The sequence below is a fragment of the Schistocerca piceifrons genome, unplaced genomic scaffold (assembly GCF_021461385.2).
Source record: "Schistocerca piceifrons isolate TAMUIC-IGC-003096 unplaced genomic scaffold, iqSchPice1.1 HiC_scaffold_621, whole genome shotgun sequence".
Taxonomy (NCBI): domain Eukaryota; kingdom Metazoa; phylum Arthropoda; class Insecta; order Orthoptera; family Acrididae; genus Schistocerca; species Schistocerca piceifrons.
The window spans coordinates 52,694-64,496 of record NW_025728863.1 but is presented as its reverse complement, the minus strand read 5'-3'; the positions used below and the strand labels follow the sequence as shown (position 1 = coordinate 64,496).

At 43.3% G+C, this 11,803-nt stretch overlaps 31 non-coding genes across 31 annotated transcripts; 16 read left to right on the top strand and 15 right to left on the bottom strand.

The window, feature by feature from the left end:
* The first annotated feature begins 101 nt into the window (after positions 1–101).
* On the top strand, positions 102–173 carry Trnaq-cug. Its single transcript has one exon. It is a non-coding gene; the product is annotated as a tRNA-Gln (tRNA).
* Positions 174–531: 358 nt separating this feature from the next.
* Positions 532–620, bottom strand: Trnay-gua. Its single transcript is given in 2 exon segments — positions 532–567; positions 584–620. It is a non-coding gene; the product is annotated as a tRNA-Tyr (tRNA).
* Positions 621–868: 248 nt separating this feature from the next.
* Positions 869–940, top strand: Trnaq-cug. Its single transcript has one exon. It is a non-coding gene; the product is annotated as a tRNA-Gln (tRNA).
* A 358-nt stretch (positions 941–1,298) lies between these two features.
* Positions 1,299–1,387, bottom strand: Trnay-gua. Its single transcript is given in 2 exon segments — positions 1,299–1,334; positions 1,351–1,387. It is a non-coding gene; the product is annotated as a tRNA-Tyr (tRNA).
* A 248-nt stretch (positions 1,388–1,635) lies between these two features.
* On the top strand, positions 1,636–1,707 carry Trnaq-cug. The gene has a single exon. It is a non-coding gene; the product is annotated as a tRNA-Gln (tRNA).
* A 358-nt stretch (positions 1,708–2,065) lies between these two features.
* On the bottom strand, positions 2,066–2,154 carry Trnay-gua. The gene is given in 2 exon segments: positions 2,066–2,101; positions 2,118–2,154. It is a non-coding gene; the product is annotated as a tRNA-Tyr (tRNA).
* A 248-nt stretch (positions 2,155–2,402) lies between these two features.
* Positions 2,403–2,474, top strand: Trnaq-cug. The gene has a single exon. It is a non-coding gene; the product is annotated as a tRNA-Gln (tRNA).
* Positions 2,475–2,832: 358 nt separating this feature from the next.
* On the bottom strand, positions 2,833–2,921 carry Trnay-gua. Its single transcript is given in 2 exon segments — positions 2,833–2,868; positions 2,885–2,921. It is a non-coding gene; the product is annotated as a tRNA-Tyr (tRNA).
* Positions 2,922–3,169: 248 nt separating this feature from the next.
* Trnaq-cug lies at positions 3,170–3,241 on the top strand. The gene has a single exon. It is a non-coding gene; the product is annotated as a tRNA-Gln (tRNA).
* A 358-nt stretch (positions 3,242–3,599) lies between these two features.
* On the bottom strand, positions 3,600–3,688 carry Trnay-gua. Its single transcript is given in 2 exon segments — positions 3,600–3,635; positions 3,652–3,688. It is a non-coding gene; the product is annotated as a tRNA-Tyr (tRNA).
* Positions 3,689–3,936: 248 nt separating this feature from the next.
* Trnaq-cug lies at positions 3,937–4,008 on the top strand. The gene has a single exon. It is a non-coding gene; the product is annotated as a tRNA-Gln (tRNA).
* Positions 4,009–4,366: 358 nt separating this feature from the next.
* On the bottom strand, positions 4,367–4,455 carry Trnay-gua. The gene is given in 2 exon segments: positions 4,367–4,402; positions 4,419–4,455. It is a non-coding gene; the product is annotated as a tRNA-Tyr (tRNA).
* Positions 4,456–4,703: 248 nt separating this feature from the next.
* Positions 4,704–4,775, top strand: Trnaq-cug. Its single transcript has one exon. It is a non-coding gene; the product is annotated as a tRNA-Gln (tRNA).
* A 358-nt stretch (positions 4,776–5,133) lies between these two features.
* On the bottom strand, positions 5,134–5,222 carry Trnay-gua. Its single transcript is given in 2 exon segments — positions 5,134–5,169; positions 5,186–5,222. It is a non-coding gene; the product is annotated as a tRNA-Tyr (tRNA).
* Positions 5,223–5,470: 248 nt separating this feature from the next.
* Positions 5,471–5,542, top strand: Trnaq-cug. The gene has a single exon. It is a non-coding gene; the product is annotated as a tRNA-Gln (tRNA).
* A 358-nt stretch (positions 5,543–5,900) lies between these two features.
* Trnay-gua lies at positions 5,901–5,989 on the bottom strand. The gene is given in 2 exon segments: positions 5,901–5,936; positions 5,953–5,989. It is a non-coding gene; the product is annotated as a tRNA-Tyr (tRNA).
* A 248-nt stretch (positions 5,990–6,237) lies between these two features.
* Positions 6,238–6,309, top strand: Trnaq-cug. The gene has a single exon. It is a non-coding gene; the product is annotated as a tRNA-Gln (tRNA).
* Positions 6,310–6,667: 358 nt separating this feature from the next.
* Trnay-gua lies at positions 6,668–6,756 on the bottom strand. Its single transcript is given in 2 exon segments — positions 6,668–6,703; positions 6,720–6,756. It is a non-coding gene; the product is annotated as a tRNA-Tyr (tRNA).
* A 248-nt stretch (positions 6,757–7,004) lies between these two features.
* On the top strand, positions 7,005–7,076 carry Trnaq-cug. The gene has a single exon. It is a non-coding gene; the product is annotated as a tRNA-Gln (tRNA).
* A 358-nt stretch (positions 7,077–7,434) lies between these two features.
* Trnay-gua lies at positions 7,435–7,523 on the bottom strand. The gene is given in 2 exon segments: positions 7,435–7,470; positions 7,487–7,523. It is a non-coding gene; the product is annotated as a tRNA-Tyr (tRNA).
* A 248-nt stretch (positions 7,524–7,771) lies between these two features.
* Trnaq-cug lies at positions 7,772–7,843 on the top strand. The gene has a single exon. It is a non-coding gene; the product is annotated as a tRNA-Gln (tRNA).
* Positions 7,844–8,201: 358 nt separating this feature from the next.
* Trnay-gua lies at positions 8,202–8,290 on the bottom strand. The gene is given in 2 exon segments: positions 8,202–8,237; positions 8,254–8,290. It is a non-coding gene; the product is annotated as a tRNA-Tyr (tRNA).
* A 248-nt stretch (positions 8,291–8,538) lies between these two features.
* On the top strand, positions 8,539–8,610 carry Trnaq-cug. Its single transcript has one exon. It is a non-coding gene; the product is annotated as a tRNA-Gln (tRNA).
* Positions 8,611–8,968: 358 nt separating this feature from the next.
* Trnay-gua lies at positions 8,969–9,057 on the bottom strand. Its single transcript is given in 2 exon segments — positions 8,969–9,004; positions 9,021–9,057. It is a non-coding gene; the product is annotated as a tRNA-Tyr (tRNA).
* Positions 9,058–9,305: 248 nt separating this feature from the next.
* Positions 9,306–9,377, top strand: Trnaq-cug. Its single transcript has one exon. It is a non-coding gene; the product is annotated as a tRNA-Gln (tRNA).
* Positions 9,378–9,735: 358 nt separating this feature from the next.
* Trnay-gua lies at positions 9,736–9,824 on the bottom strand. The gene is given in 2 exon segments: positions 9,736–9,771; positions 9,788–9,824. It is a non-coding gene; the product is annotated as a tRNA-Tyr (tRNA).
* A 248-nt stretch (positions 9,825–10,072) lies between these two features.
* Positions 10,073–10,144, top strand: Trnaq-cug. The gene has a single exon. It is a non-coding gene; the product is annotated as a tRNA-Gln (tRNA).
* A 358-nt stretch (positions 10,145–10,502) lies between these two features.
* On the bottom strand, positions 10,503–10,591 carry Trnay-gua. The gene is given in 2 exon segments: positions 10,503–10,538; positions 10,555–10,591. It is a non-coding gene; the product is annotated as a tRNA-Tyr (tRNA).
* A 248-nt stretch (positions 10,592–10,839) lies between these two features.
* On the top strand, positions 10,840–10,911 carry Trnaq-cug. Its single transcript has one exon. It is a non-coding gene; the product is annotated as a tRNA-Gln (tRNA).
* Positions 10,912–11,269: 358 nt separating this feature from the next.
* Trnay-gua lies at positions 11,270–11,358 on the bottom strand. Its single transcript is given in 2 exon segments — positions 11,270–11,305; positions 11,322–11,358. It is a non-coding gene; the product is annotated as a tRNA-Tyr (tRNA).
* A 248-nt stretch (positions 11,359–11,606) lies between these two features.
* On the top strand, positions 11,607–11,678 carry Trnaq-cug. The gene has a single exon. It is a non-coding gene; the product is annotated as a tRNA-Gln (tRNA).
* Positions 11,679–11,803: the final 125 nt, after the last annotated feature.

The following is an 11,803-nucleotide window of genomic DNA, read 5'->3' as shown; positions in this document are numbered from 1 at the left end:
AATGCTCGATCGTGTCAATTATGTTAAAAAATGCAAGTAGGAAGTGTCTGAAGTACGTCAGAACACTGCTAAGTGTATTTACGAGTCCCATTCTCCTGTCTGGTTCCATGGTGTAACGGTTAGCACTCTGGACTCTGAATCCAGCGATCCGAGTTCGAATCTCGGTGGAACCTTCGTTTAGTCTAAATTTTCTGTAATAAGCGTTTCTCGCCGAGGAAGTAACAGCGATAGGCTCAGGGGTGTAGTTTCTACGTTTGTATTAAAAACGAGATGTCTATGAAACGGCTGAATATTGGTGCGACTATGTGACCTATATAGCACATTAAACGAGTAATGCCTGTAAGAGCAAGCAATTTTACTATAATTCGAAGAAATATCATTATCCTACGAAGGCTAAGAATCCCATGATTATCAACTAGCTACTAGAAGCTGAGCAAATGAATTTCCTTTAAAATAGGTTTAAAACATAGGGAGGTTCTGACCGAGTGGGCATGCTCTGGAGCCTCTTTGCTCCTGAGATTAGAAAAACAGTCCTCTGGGCCGGATTTGAACCAGCGACCTATGGATAACTGTGAATCTTCCACTACAGTCCACCGCTCTACCAACTGAGCTACCAGAGGCCCTGCATACTTTCTTATTCGTACTGATTGCTTTACGTCCGTCCCTGTCTTTCGTTTCCACACACTGCTACTCAGCGCTGCCATATAGACGCACAGGAAATGCAGTCATCGGCTGCAAGTGCAAACATTGCCCAGATTAAGTTTTATAATGCTCGATCGTGTCAATTATGTTAAAAAATGCAAGTAGGAAGTGTCTGAAGTACGTCAGAACACTGCTAAGTGTATTTACGAGTCCCATTCTCCTGTCTGGTTCCATGGTGTAACGGTTAGCACTCTGGACTCTGAATCCAGCGATCCGAGTTCGAATCTCGGTGGAACCTTCGTTTAGTCTAAATTTTCTGTAATAAGCGTTTCTCGCCGAGGAAGTAACAGCGATAGGCTCAGGGGTGTAGTTTCTACGTTTGTATTAAAAACGAGATGTCTATGAAACGGCTGAATATTGGTGCGACTATGTGACCTATATAGCACATTAAACGAGTAATGCCTGTAAGAGCAAGCAATTTTACTATAATTCGAAGAAATATCATTATCCTACGAAGGCTAAGAATCCCATGATTATCAACTAGCTACTAGAAGCTGAGCAAATGAATTTCCTTTAAAATAGGTTTAAAACATAGGGAGGTTCTGACCGAGTGGGCATGCTCTGGAGCCTCTTTGCTCCTGAGATTAGAAAAACAGTCCTCTGGGCCGGATTTGAACCAGCGACCTATGGATAACTGTGAATCTTCCACTACAGTCCACCGCTCTACCAACTGAGCTACCAGAGGCCCTGCATACTTTCTTATTCGTACTGATTGCTTTACGTCCGTCCCTGTCTTTCGTTTCCACACACTGCTACTCAGCGCTGCCATATAGACGCACAGGAAATGCAGTCATCGGCTGCAAGTGCAAACATTGCCCAGATTAAGTTTTATAATGCTCGATCGTGTCAATTATGTTAAAAAATGCAAGTAGGAAGTGTCTGAAGTACGTCAGAACACTGCTAAGTGTATTTACGAGTCCCATTCTCCTGTCTGGTTCCATGGTGTAACGGTTAGCACTCTGGACTCTGAATCCAGCGATCCGAGTTCGAATCTCGGTGGAACCTTCGTTTAGTCTAAATTTTCTGTAATAAGCGTTTCTCGCCGAGGAAGTAACAGCGATAGGCTCAGGGGTGTAGTTTCTACGTTTGTATTAAAAACGAGATGTCTATGAAACGGCTGAATATTGGTGCGACTATGTGACATATATAGCACATTAAACGAGTAATGCCTGTAAGAGCAAGCAATTTTACTATAATTCGAAGAAATATCATTATCCTACGAAGGCTAAGAATCCCATGATTATCAACTACCTACTAGAAGCTGAGCAAATGAATTTCCTTTAAAATAGGTTTAAAACATAGGGAGGTTCTGACCGAGTGGGCATGCTCTGGAGCCTCTTTGCTCCTGAGATTAGAAAAACAGTCCTCTGGGCCGGATTTGAACCAGCGACCTATGGATAACTGTGAATCTTCCACTACAGTCCACCGCTCTACCAACTGAGCTACCAGAGGCCCTGCATACTTTCTTATTCGTACTGATTGCTTTACGTCCGTCCCTGTCTTTCGTTTCCACACACTGCTACTCAGCGCTGCCATATAGACGCACAGGAAATGCAGTCATCGGCTGCAAGTGCAAACATTGCCCAGATTAAGTTTTATAATGCTCGATCGTGTCAATTATGTTAAAAAATGCAAGTAGGAAGTGTCTGAAGTACGTCAGAACACTGCTAAGTGTATTTACGAGTCCCATTCTCCTGTCTGGTTCCATGGTGTAACGGTTAGCACTCTGGACTCTGAATCCAGCGATCCGAGTTCGAATCTCGGTGGAACCTTCGTTTAGTCTAAATTTTCTGTAATAAGCGTTTCTCGCCGAGGAAGTAACAGCGATAGGCTCAGGGGTGTAGTTTCTACGTTTGTATTAAAAACGAGATGTCTATGAAACGGCTGAATATTGGTGCGACTATGTGACCTATATAGCACATTAAACGAGTAATGCCTGTAAGAGCAAGCAATTTTACTATAATTCGAAGAAATATCATTATCCTACGAAGGCTAAGAATCCCATGATTATCAACTAGCTACTAGAAGCTGAGCAAATGAATTTCCTTTAAAATAGGTTTAAAACATAGGGAGGTTCTGACCGAGTGGGCATGCTCTGGAGCCTCTTTGCTCCTGAGATTAGAAAAACAGTCCTCTGGGCCGGATTTGAACCAGCGACCTATGGATAACTGTGAATCTTCCACTACAGTCCACCGCTCTACCAACTGAGCTACCAGAGGCCCTGCATACTTTCTTATTCGTACTGATTGCTTTACGTCCGTCCCTGTCTTTCGTTTCCACACACTGCTACTCAGCGCTGCCATATAGACGCACAGGAAATGCAGTCATCGGCTGCAAGTGCAAACATTGCCCAGATTAAGTTTTATAATGCTCGATCGTGTCAATTATGTTAAAAAATGCAAGTAGGAAGTGTCTGAAGTACGTCAGAACACTGCTAAGTGTATTTACGAGTCCCATTCTCCTGTCTGGTTCCATGGTGTAACGGTTAGCACTCTGGACTCTGAATCCAGCGATCCGAGTTCGAATCTCGGTGGAACCTTCGTTTAGTCTAAATTTTCTGTAATAAGCGTTTCTCGCCGAGGAAGTAACAGCGATAGGCTCAGGGGTGTAGTTTCTACGTTTGTATTAAAAACGAGATGTCTATGAAACGGCTGAATATTGGTGCGACTATGTGACCTATATAGCACATTAAACGAGTAATGCCTGTAAGAGCAAGCAATTTTACTATAATTCGAAGAAATATCATTATCCTACGAAGGCTAAGAATCCCATGATTATCAACTAGCTACTAGAAGCTGAGCAAATGAATTTCCTTTAAAATAGGTTTAAAACATAGGGAGGTTCTGACCGAGTGGGCATGCTCTGGAGCCTCTTTGCTCCTGAGATTAGAAAAACAGTCCTCTGGGCCGGATTTGAACCAGCGACCTATGGATAACTGTGAATCTTCCACTACAGTCCACCGCTCTACCAACTGAGCTACCAGAGGCCCTGCATACTTTCTTATTCGTACTGATTGCTTTACGTCCGTCCCTGTCTTTCGTTTCCACACACTGCTACTCAGCGCTGCCATATAGACGCACAGGAAATGCAGTCATCGGCTGCAAGTGCAAACATTGCCCAGATTAAGTTTTATAATGCTCGATCGTGTCAATTATGTTAAAAAATGCAAGTAGGAAGTGTCTGAAGTACGTCAGAACACTGCTAAGTGTATTTACGAGTCCCATTCTCCTGTCTGGTTCCATGGTGTAACGGTTAGCACTCTGGACTCTGAATCCAGCGATCCGAGTTCGAATCTCGGTGGAACCTTCGTTTAGTCTAAATTTTCTGTAATAAGCGTTTCTCGCCGAGGAAGTAACAGCGATAGGCTCAGGGGTGTAGTTTCTACGTTTGTATTAAAAACGAGATGTCTATGAAACGGCTGAATATTGGTGCGACTATGTGACCTATATAGCACATTAAACGAGTAATGCCTGTAAGAGCAAGCAATTTTACTATAATTCGAAGAAATATCATTATCCTACGAAGGCTAAGAATCCCATGATTATCAACTAGCTACTAGAAGCTGAGCAAATGAATTTCCTTTAAAATAGGTTTAAAACATAGGGAGGTTCTGACCGAGTGGGCATGCTCTGGAGCCTCTTTGCTCCTGAGATTAGAAAAACAGTCCTCTGGGCCGGATTTGAACCAGCGACCTATGGATAACTGTGAATCTTCCACTACAGTCCACCGCTCTACCAACTGAGCTACCAGAGGCCCTGCATACTTTCTTATTCGTACTGATTGCTTTACGTCCGTCCCTGTCTTTCGTTTCCACACACTGCTACTCAGCGCTGCCATATAGACGCACAGGAAATGCAGTCATCGGCTGCAAGTGCAAACATTGCCCAGATTAAGTTTTATAATGCTCGATCGTGTCAATTATGTTAAAAAATGCAAGTAGGAAGTGTCTGAAGTACGTCAGAACACTGCTAAGTGTATTTACGAGTCCCATTCTCCTGTCTGGTTCCATGGTGTAACGGTTAGCACTCTGGACTCTGAATCCAGCGATCCGAGTTCGAATCTCGGTGGAACCTTCGTTTAGTCTAAATTTTCTGTAATAAGCGTTTCTCGCCGAGGAAGTAACAGCGATAGGCTCAGGGGTGTAGTTTCTACGTTTGTATTAAAAACGAGATGTCTATGAAACGGCTGAATATTGGTGCGACTATGTGACCTATATAGCACATTAAACGAGTAATGCCTGTAAGAGCAAGCAATTTTACTATAATTCGAAGAAATATCATTATCCTACGAAGGCTAAGAATCCCATGATTATCAACTAGCTACTAGAAGCTGAGCAAATGAATTTCCTTTAAAATAGGTTTAAAACATAGGGAGGTTCTGACCGAGTGGGCATGCTCTGGAGCCTCTTTGCTCCTGAGATTAGAAAAACAGTCCTCTGGGCCGGATTTGAACCAGCGACCTATGGATAACTGTGAATCTTCCACTACAGTCCACCGCTCTACCAACTGAGCTACCAGAGGCCCTGCATACTTTCTTATTCGTACTGATTGCTTTACGTCCGTCCCTGTCTTTCGTTTCCACACACTGCTACTCAGCGCTGCCATATAGACGCACAGGAAATGCAGTCATCGGCTGCAAGTGCAAACATTGCCCAGATTAAGTTTTATAATGCTCGATCGTGTCAATTATGTTAAAAAATGCAAGTAGGAAGTGTCTGAAGTACGTCAGAACACTGCTAAGTGTATTTACGAGTCCCATTCTCCTGTCTGGTTCCATGGTGTAACGGTTAGCACTCTGGACTCTGAATCCAGCGATCCGAGTTCGAATCTCGGTGGAACCTTCGTTTAGTCTAAATTTTCTGTAATAAGCGTTTCTCGCCGAGGAAGTAACAGCGATAGGCTCAGGGGTGTAGTTTCTACGTTTGTATTAAAAACGAGATGTCTATGAAACGGCTGAATATTGGTGCGACTATGTGACCTATATAGCACATTAAACGAGTAATGCCTGTAAGAGCAAGCAATTTTACTATAATTCGAAGAAATATCATTATCCTACGAAGGCTAAGAATCCCATGATTATCAACTAGCTACTAGAAGCTGAGCAAATGAATTTCCTTTAAAATAGGTTTAAAACATAGGGAGGTTCTGACCGAGTGGGCATGCTCTGGAGCCTCTTTGCTCCTGAGATTAGAAAAACAGTCCTCTGGGCCGGATTTGAACCAGCGACCTATGGATAACTGTGAATCTTCCACTACAGTCCACCGCTCTACCAACTGAGCTACCAGAGGCCCTGCATACTTTCTTATTCGTACTGATTGCTTTACGTCCGTCCCTGTCTTTCGTTTCCACACACTGCTACTCAGCGCTGCCATATAGACGCACAGGAAATGCAGTCATCGGCTGCAAGTGCAAACATTGCCCAGATTAAGTTTTATAATGCTCGATCGTGTCAATTATGTTAAAAAATGCAAGTAGGAAGTGTCTGAAGTACGTCAGAACACTGCTAAGTGTATTTACGAGTCCCATTCTCCTGTCTGGTTCCATGGTGTAACGGTTAGCACTCTGGACTCTGAATCCAGCGATCCGAGTTCGAATCTCGGTGGAACCTTCGTTTAGTCTAAATTTTCTGTAATAAGCGTTTCTCGCCGAGGAAGTAACAGCGATAGGCTCAGGGGTGTAGTTTCTACGTTTGTATTAAAAACGAGATGTCTATGAAACGGCTGAATATTGGTGCGACTATGTGACCTATATAGCACATTAAACGAGTAATGCCTGTAAGAGCAAGCAATTTTACTATAATTCGAAGAAATATCATTATCCTACGAAGGCTAAGAATCCCATGATTATCAACTAGCTACTAGAAGCTGAGCAAATGAATTTCCTTTAAAATAGGTTTAAAACATAGGGAGGTTCTGACCGAGTGGGCATGCTCTGGAGCCTCTTTGCTCCTGAGATTAGAAAAACAGTCCTCTGGGCCGGATTTGAACCAGCGACCTATGGATAACTGTGAATCTTCCACTACAGTCCACCGCTCTACCAACTGAGCTACCAGAGGCCCTGCATACTTTCTTATTCGTACTGATTGCTTTACGTCCGTCCCTGTCTTTCGTTTCCACACACTGCTACTCAGCGCTGCCATATAGACGCACAGGAAATGCAGTCATCGGCTGCAAGTGCAAACATTGCCCAGATTGAGTTTTATAATGCTCGATCGTGTCAATTATGTTAAAAAATGCAAGTAGGAAGTGTCTGAAGTACGTCAGAACACTGCTAAGTGTATTTACGAGTCCCATTCTCCTGTCTGGTTCCATGGTGTAACGGTTAGCACTCTGGACTCTGAATCCAGCGATCCGAGTTCGAATCTCGGTGGAACCTTCGTTTAGTCTAAATTTTCTGTAATAAGCGTTTCTCGCCGAGGAAGTAACAGCGATAGGCTCAGGGGTGTAGTTTCTACGTTTGTATTAAAAACGAGATGTCTATGAAACGGCTGAATATTGGTGCGACTATGTGACATATATAGCACATTAAACGAGTAATGCCTGTAAGAGCAAGCAATTTTACTATAATTCGAAGAAATATCATTATCCTACGAAGGCTAAGAATCCCATGATTATCAACTACCTACTAGAAGCTGAGCAAATGAATTTCCTTTAAAATAGGTTTAAAACATAGGGAGGTTCTGACCGAGTGGGCATGCTCTGGAGCCTCTTTGCTCCTGAGATTAGAAAAACAGTCCTCTGGGCCGGATTTGAACCAGCGACCTATGGATAACTGTGAATCTTCCACTACAGTCCACCGCTCTACCAACTGAGCTACCAGAGGCCCTGCATACTTTCTTATTCGTACTGATTGCTTTACGTCCGTCCCTGTCTTTCGTTTCCACACACTGCTACTCAGCGCTGCCATATAGACGCACAGGAAATGCAGTCATCGGCTGCAAGTGCAAACATTGCCCAGATTAAGTTTTATAATGCTCGATCGTGTCAATTATGTTAAAAAATGCAAGTAGGAAGTGTCTGAAGTACGTCAGAACACTGCTAAGTGTATTTACGAGTCCCATTCTCCTGTCTGGTTCCATGGTGTAACGGTTAGCACTCTGGACTCTGAATCCAGCGATCCGAGTTCGAATCTCGGTGGAACCTTCGTTTAGTCTAAATTTTCTGTAATAAGCGTTTCTCGCCGAGGAAGTAACAGCGATAGGCTCAGGGGTGTAGTTTCTACGTTTGTATTAAAAACGAGATGTCTATGAAACGGCTGAATATTGGTGCGACTATGTGACCTATATAGCACATTAAACGAGTAATGCCTGTAAGAGCAAGCAATTTTACTATAATTCGAAGAAATATCATTATCCTACGAAGGCTAAGAATCCCATGATTATCAACTAGCTACTAGAAGCTGAGCAAATGAATTTCCTTTAAAATAGGTTTAAAACATAGGGAGGTTCTGACCGAGTGGGCATGCTCTGGAGCCTCTTTGCTCCTGAGATTAGAAAAACAGTCCTCTGGGCCGGATTTGAACCAGCGACCTATGGATAACTGTGAATCTTCCACTACAGTCCACCGCTCTACCAACTGAGCTACCAGAGGCCCTGCATACTTTCTTATTCGTACTGATTGCTTTACGTCCGTCCCTGTCTTTCGTTTCCACACACTGCTACTCAGCGCTGCCATATAGACGCACAGGAAATGCAGTCATCGGCTGCAAGTGCAAACATTGCCCAGATTAAGTTTTATAATGCTCGATCGTGTCAATTATGTTAAAAAATGCAAGTAGGAAGTGTCTGAAGTACGTCAGAACACTGCTAAGTGTATTTACGAGTCCCATTCTCCTGTCTGGTTCCATGGTGTAACGGTTAGCACTCTGGACTCTGAATCCAGCGATCCGAGTTCGAATCTCGGTGGAACCTTCGTTTAGTCTAAATTTTCTGTAATAAGCGTTTCTCGCCGAGGAAGTAACAGCGATAGGCTCAGGGGTGTAGTTTCTACGTTTGTATTAAAAACGAGATGTCTATGAAACGGCTGAATATTGGTGCGACTATGTGACCTATATAGCACATTAAACGAGTAATGCCTGTAAGAGCAAGCAATTTTACTATAATTCGAAGAAATATCATTATCCTACGAAGGCTAAGAATCCCATGATTATCAACTAGCTACTAGAAGCTGAGCAAATGAATTTCCTTTAAAATAGGTTTAAAACATAGGGAGGTTCTGACCGAGTGGGCATGCTCTGGAGCCTCTTTGCTCCTGAGATTAGAAAAACAGTCCTCTCGGCCGGATTTGAACCAGCGACCTATGGATAACTGTGAATCTTCCACTACAGTCCACCGCTCTACCAACTGAGCTACCAGAGGCCCTGCATACTTTCTTATTCGTACTGATTGCTTTACGTCCGTCCCTGTCTTTCGTTTCCACACACTGCTACTCAGCGCTGCCATATAGACGCACAGGAAATGCAGTCATCGGCTGCAAGTGCAAACATTGCCCAGATTAAGTTTTATAATGCTCGATCGTGTCAATTATGTTAAAAAATGCAAGTAGGAAGTGTCTGAAGTACGTCAGAACACTGCTAAGTGTATTTACGAGTCCCATTCTCCTGTCTGGTTCCATGGTGTAACGGTTAGCACTCTGGACTCTGAATCCAGCGATCCGAGTTCGAATCTCGGTGGAACCTTCGTTTAGTCTAAATTTTCTGTAATAAGCGTTTCTCGCCGAGGAAGTAACAGCGATAGGCTCAGGGGTGTAGTTTCTACGTTTGTATTAAAAACGAGATGTCTATGAAACGGCTGAATATTGGTGCGACTATGTGACCTATATAGCACATTAAACGAGTAATGCCTGTAAGAGCAAGCAATTTTACTATAATTCGAAGAAATATCATTATCCTACGAAGGCTAAGAATCCCATGATTATCAACTAGCTACTAGAAGCTGAGCAAATGAATTTCCTTTAAAATAGGTTTAAAACATAGGGAGGTTCTGACCGAGTGGGCATGCTCTGGAGCCTCTTTGCTCCTGAGATTAGAAAAACAGTCCTCTGGGCCGGATTTGAACCAGCGACCTATGGATAACTGTGAATCTTCCACTACAGTCCACCGCTCTACCAACTGAGCTACCAGAGGCCCTGCATACTTTCTTATTCGTACTGATTGCTTTACGTCCGTCCCTGTCTTTCGTTTCCACACACTGCTACTCAGCGCTGCCATATAGACGCACAGGAAATGCAGTCATCGGCTGCAAGTGCAAACATTGCCCAGATTAAGTTTTATAATGCTCGATCGTGTCAATTATGTTAAAAAATGCAAGTAGGAAGTGTCTGAAGTACGTCAGAACACTGCTAAGTGTATTTACGAGTCCCATTCTCCTGTCTGGTTCCATGGTGTAACGGTTAGCACTCTGGACTCTGAATCCAGCGATCCGAGTTCGAATCTCGGTGGAACCTTCGTTTAGTCTAAATTTTCTGTAATAAGCGTTTCTCGCCGAGGAAGTAACAGCGATAGGCTCAGGGGTGTAGTTTCTACGTTTGTATTAAAAACGAGATGTCTATGAAACGGCTGAATATTGGTGCGACTATGTGACCTATATAGCACATTAAACGAGTAATGCCTGTAAGAGCAAGCAATTTTACTATAATTCGAAGAAATATCATTATCCTACGAAGGCTAAGAATCCCATGATTATCAACTAGCTACTAGAAGCTGAGCAAATGAATTTCCTTTAAAATAGGTTTAAAACATAGGGAGGTTCTGACCGAGTGGGCATGCTCTGGAGCCTCTTTGCTCCTGAGATTAGAAAAACAGTCCTCTGGGCCGGATTTGAACCAGCGACCTATGGATAACTGTGAATCTTCCACTACAGTCCACCGCTCTACCAACTGAGCTACCAGAGGCCCTGCATACTTTCTTATTCGTACTGATTGCTTTACGTCCGTCCCTGTCTTTCGTTTCCACACACTGCTACTCAGCGCTGCCATATAGACGCACAGGAAATGCAGTCATCGGCTGCAAGTGCAAACATTGCCCAGATTAAGTTTTATAATGCTCGATCGTGTCAATTATGTTAAAAAATGCAAGTAGGAAGTGTCTGAAGTACGTCAGAACACTGCTAAGTGTATTTACGAGTCCCATTCTCCTGTCTGGTTCCATGGTGTAACGGTTAGCACTCTGGACTCTGAATCCAGCGATCCGAGTTCGAATCTCGGTGGAACCTTCGTTTAGTCTAAATTTTCTGTAATAAGCGTTTCTCGCCGAGGAAGTAACAGCGATAGGCTCAGGGGTGTAGTTTCTACGTTTGTATTAAAAACGAGATGTCTATGAAACGGCTGAATATTGGTGCGACTATGTGACCTATATAGCACATTAAACGAGTAATGCCTGTAAGAGCAAGCAATTTTACTATAATTCGAAGAAATATCATTATCCTACGAAGGCTAAGAATCCCATGATTATCAACTACCTACTAGAAGCTGAGCAAATGAATTTCCTTTAAAATAGATTTAAAACATAGGGAGGTTCTGACCGAGTGGGCATGCTCTGGAGCCTCTTTGCTCCTGAGATTAGAAAAACAGTCCTCTGGGCCGGATTTGAACCAGCGACCTATGGATAACTGTGAATCTTCCACTACAGTCCACCGCTCTACCAACTGAGCTACCAGAGGCCCTGCATACTTTCTTATTCGTACTGATTGCTTTACGTCCGTCCCTGTCTTTCGTTTCCACACACTGCTACTCAGCGCTGCCATATAGACGCACAGGAAATGCAGTCATCGGCTGCAAGTGCAAACATTGCCCAGATTAAGTTTTATAATGCTCGATCGTGTCAATTATGTTAAAAAATGCAAGTAGGAAGTGTCTGAAGTACGTCAGAACACTGCTAAGTGTATTTACGAGTCCCATTCTCCTGTCTGGTTCCATGGTGTAACGGTTAGCACTCTGGACTCTGAATCCAGCGATCCGAGTTCGAATCTCGGTGGAACCTTCGTTTAGTCTAAATTTTCTGTAATAAGCGTTTCTCGCCGAGGAAGTAACAGCGATAGGCTCAGGGGTGTAGTTTCTACGTTTGTATTAAAAACGAGATGTCTATGAAACGGCTGAATATTGGTG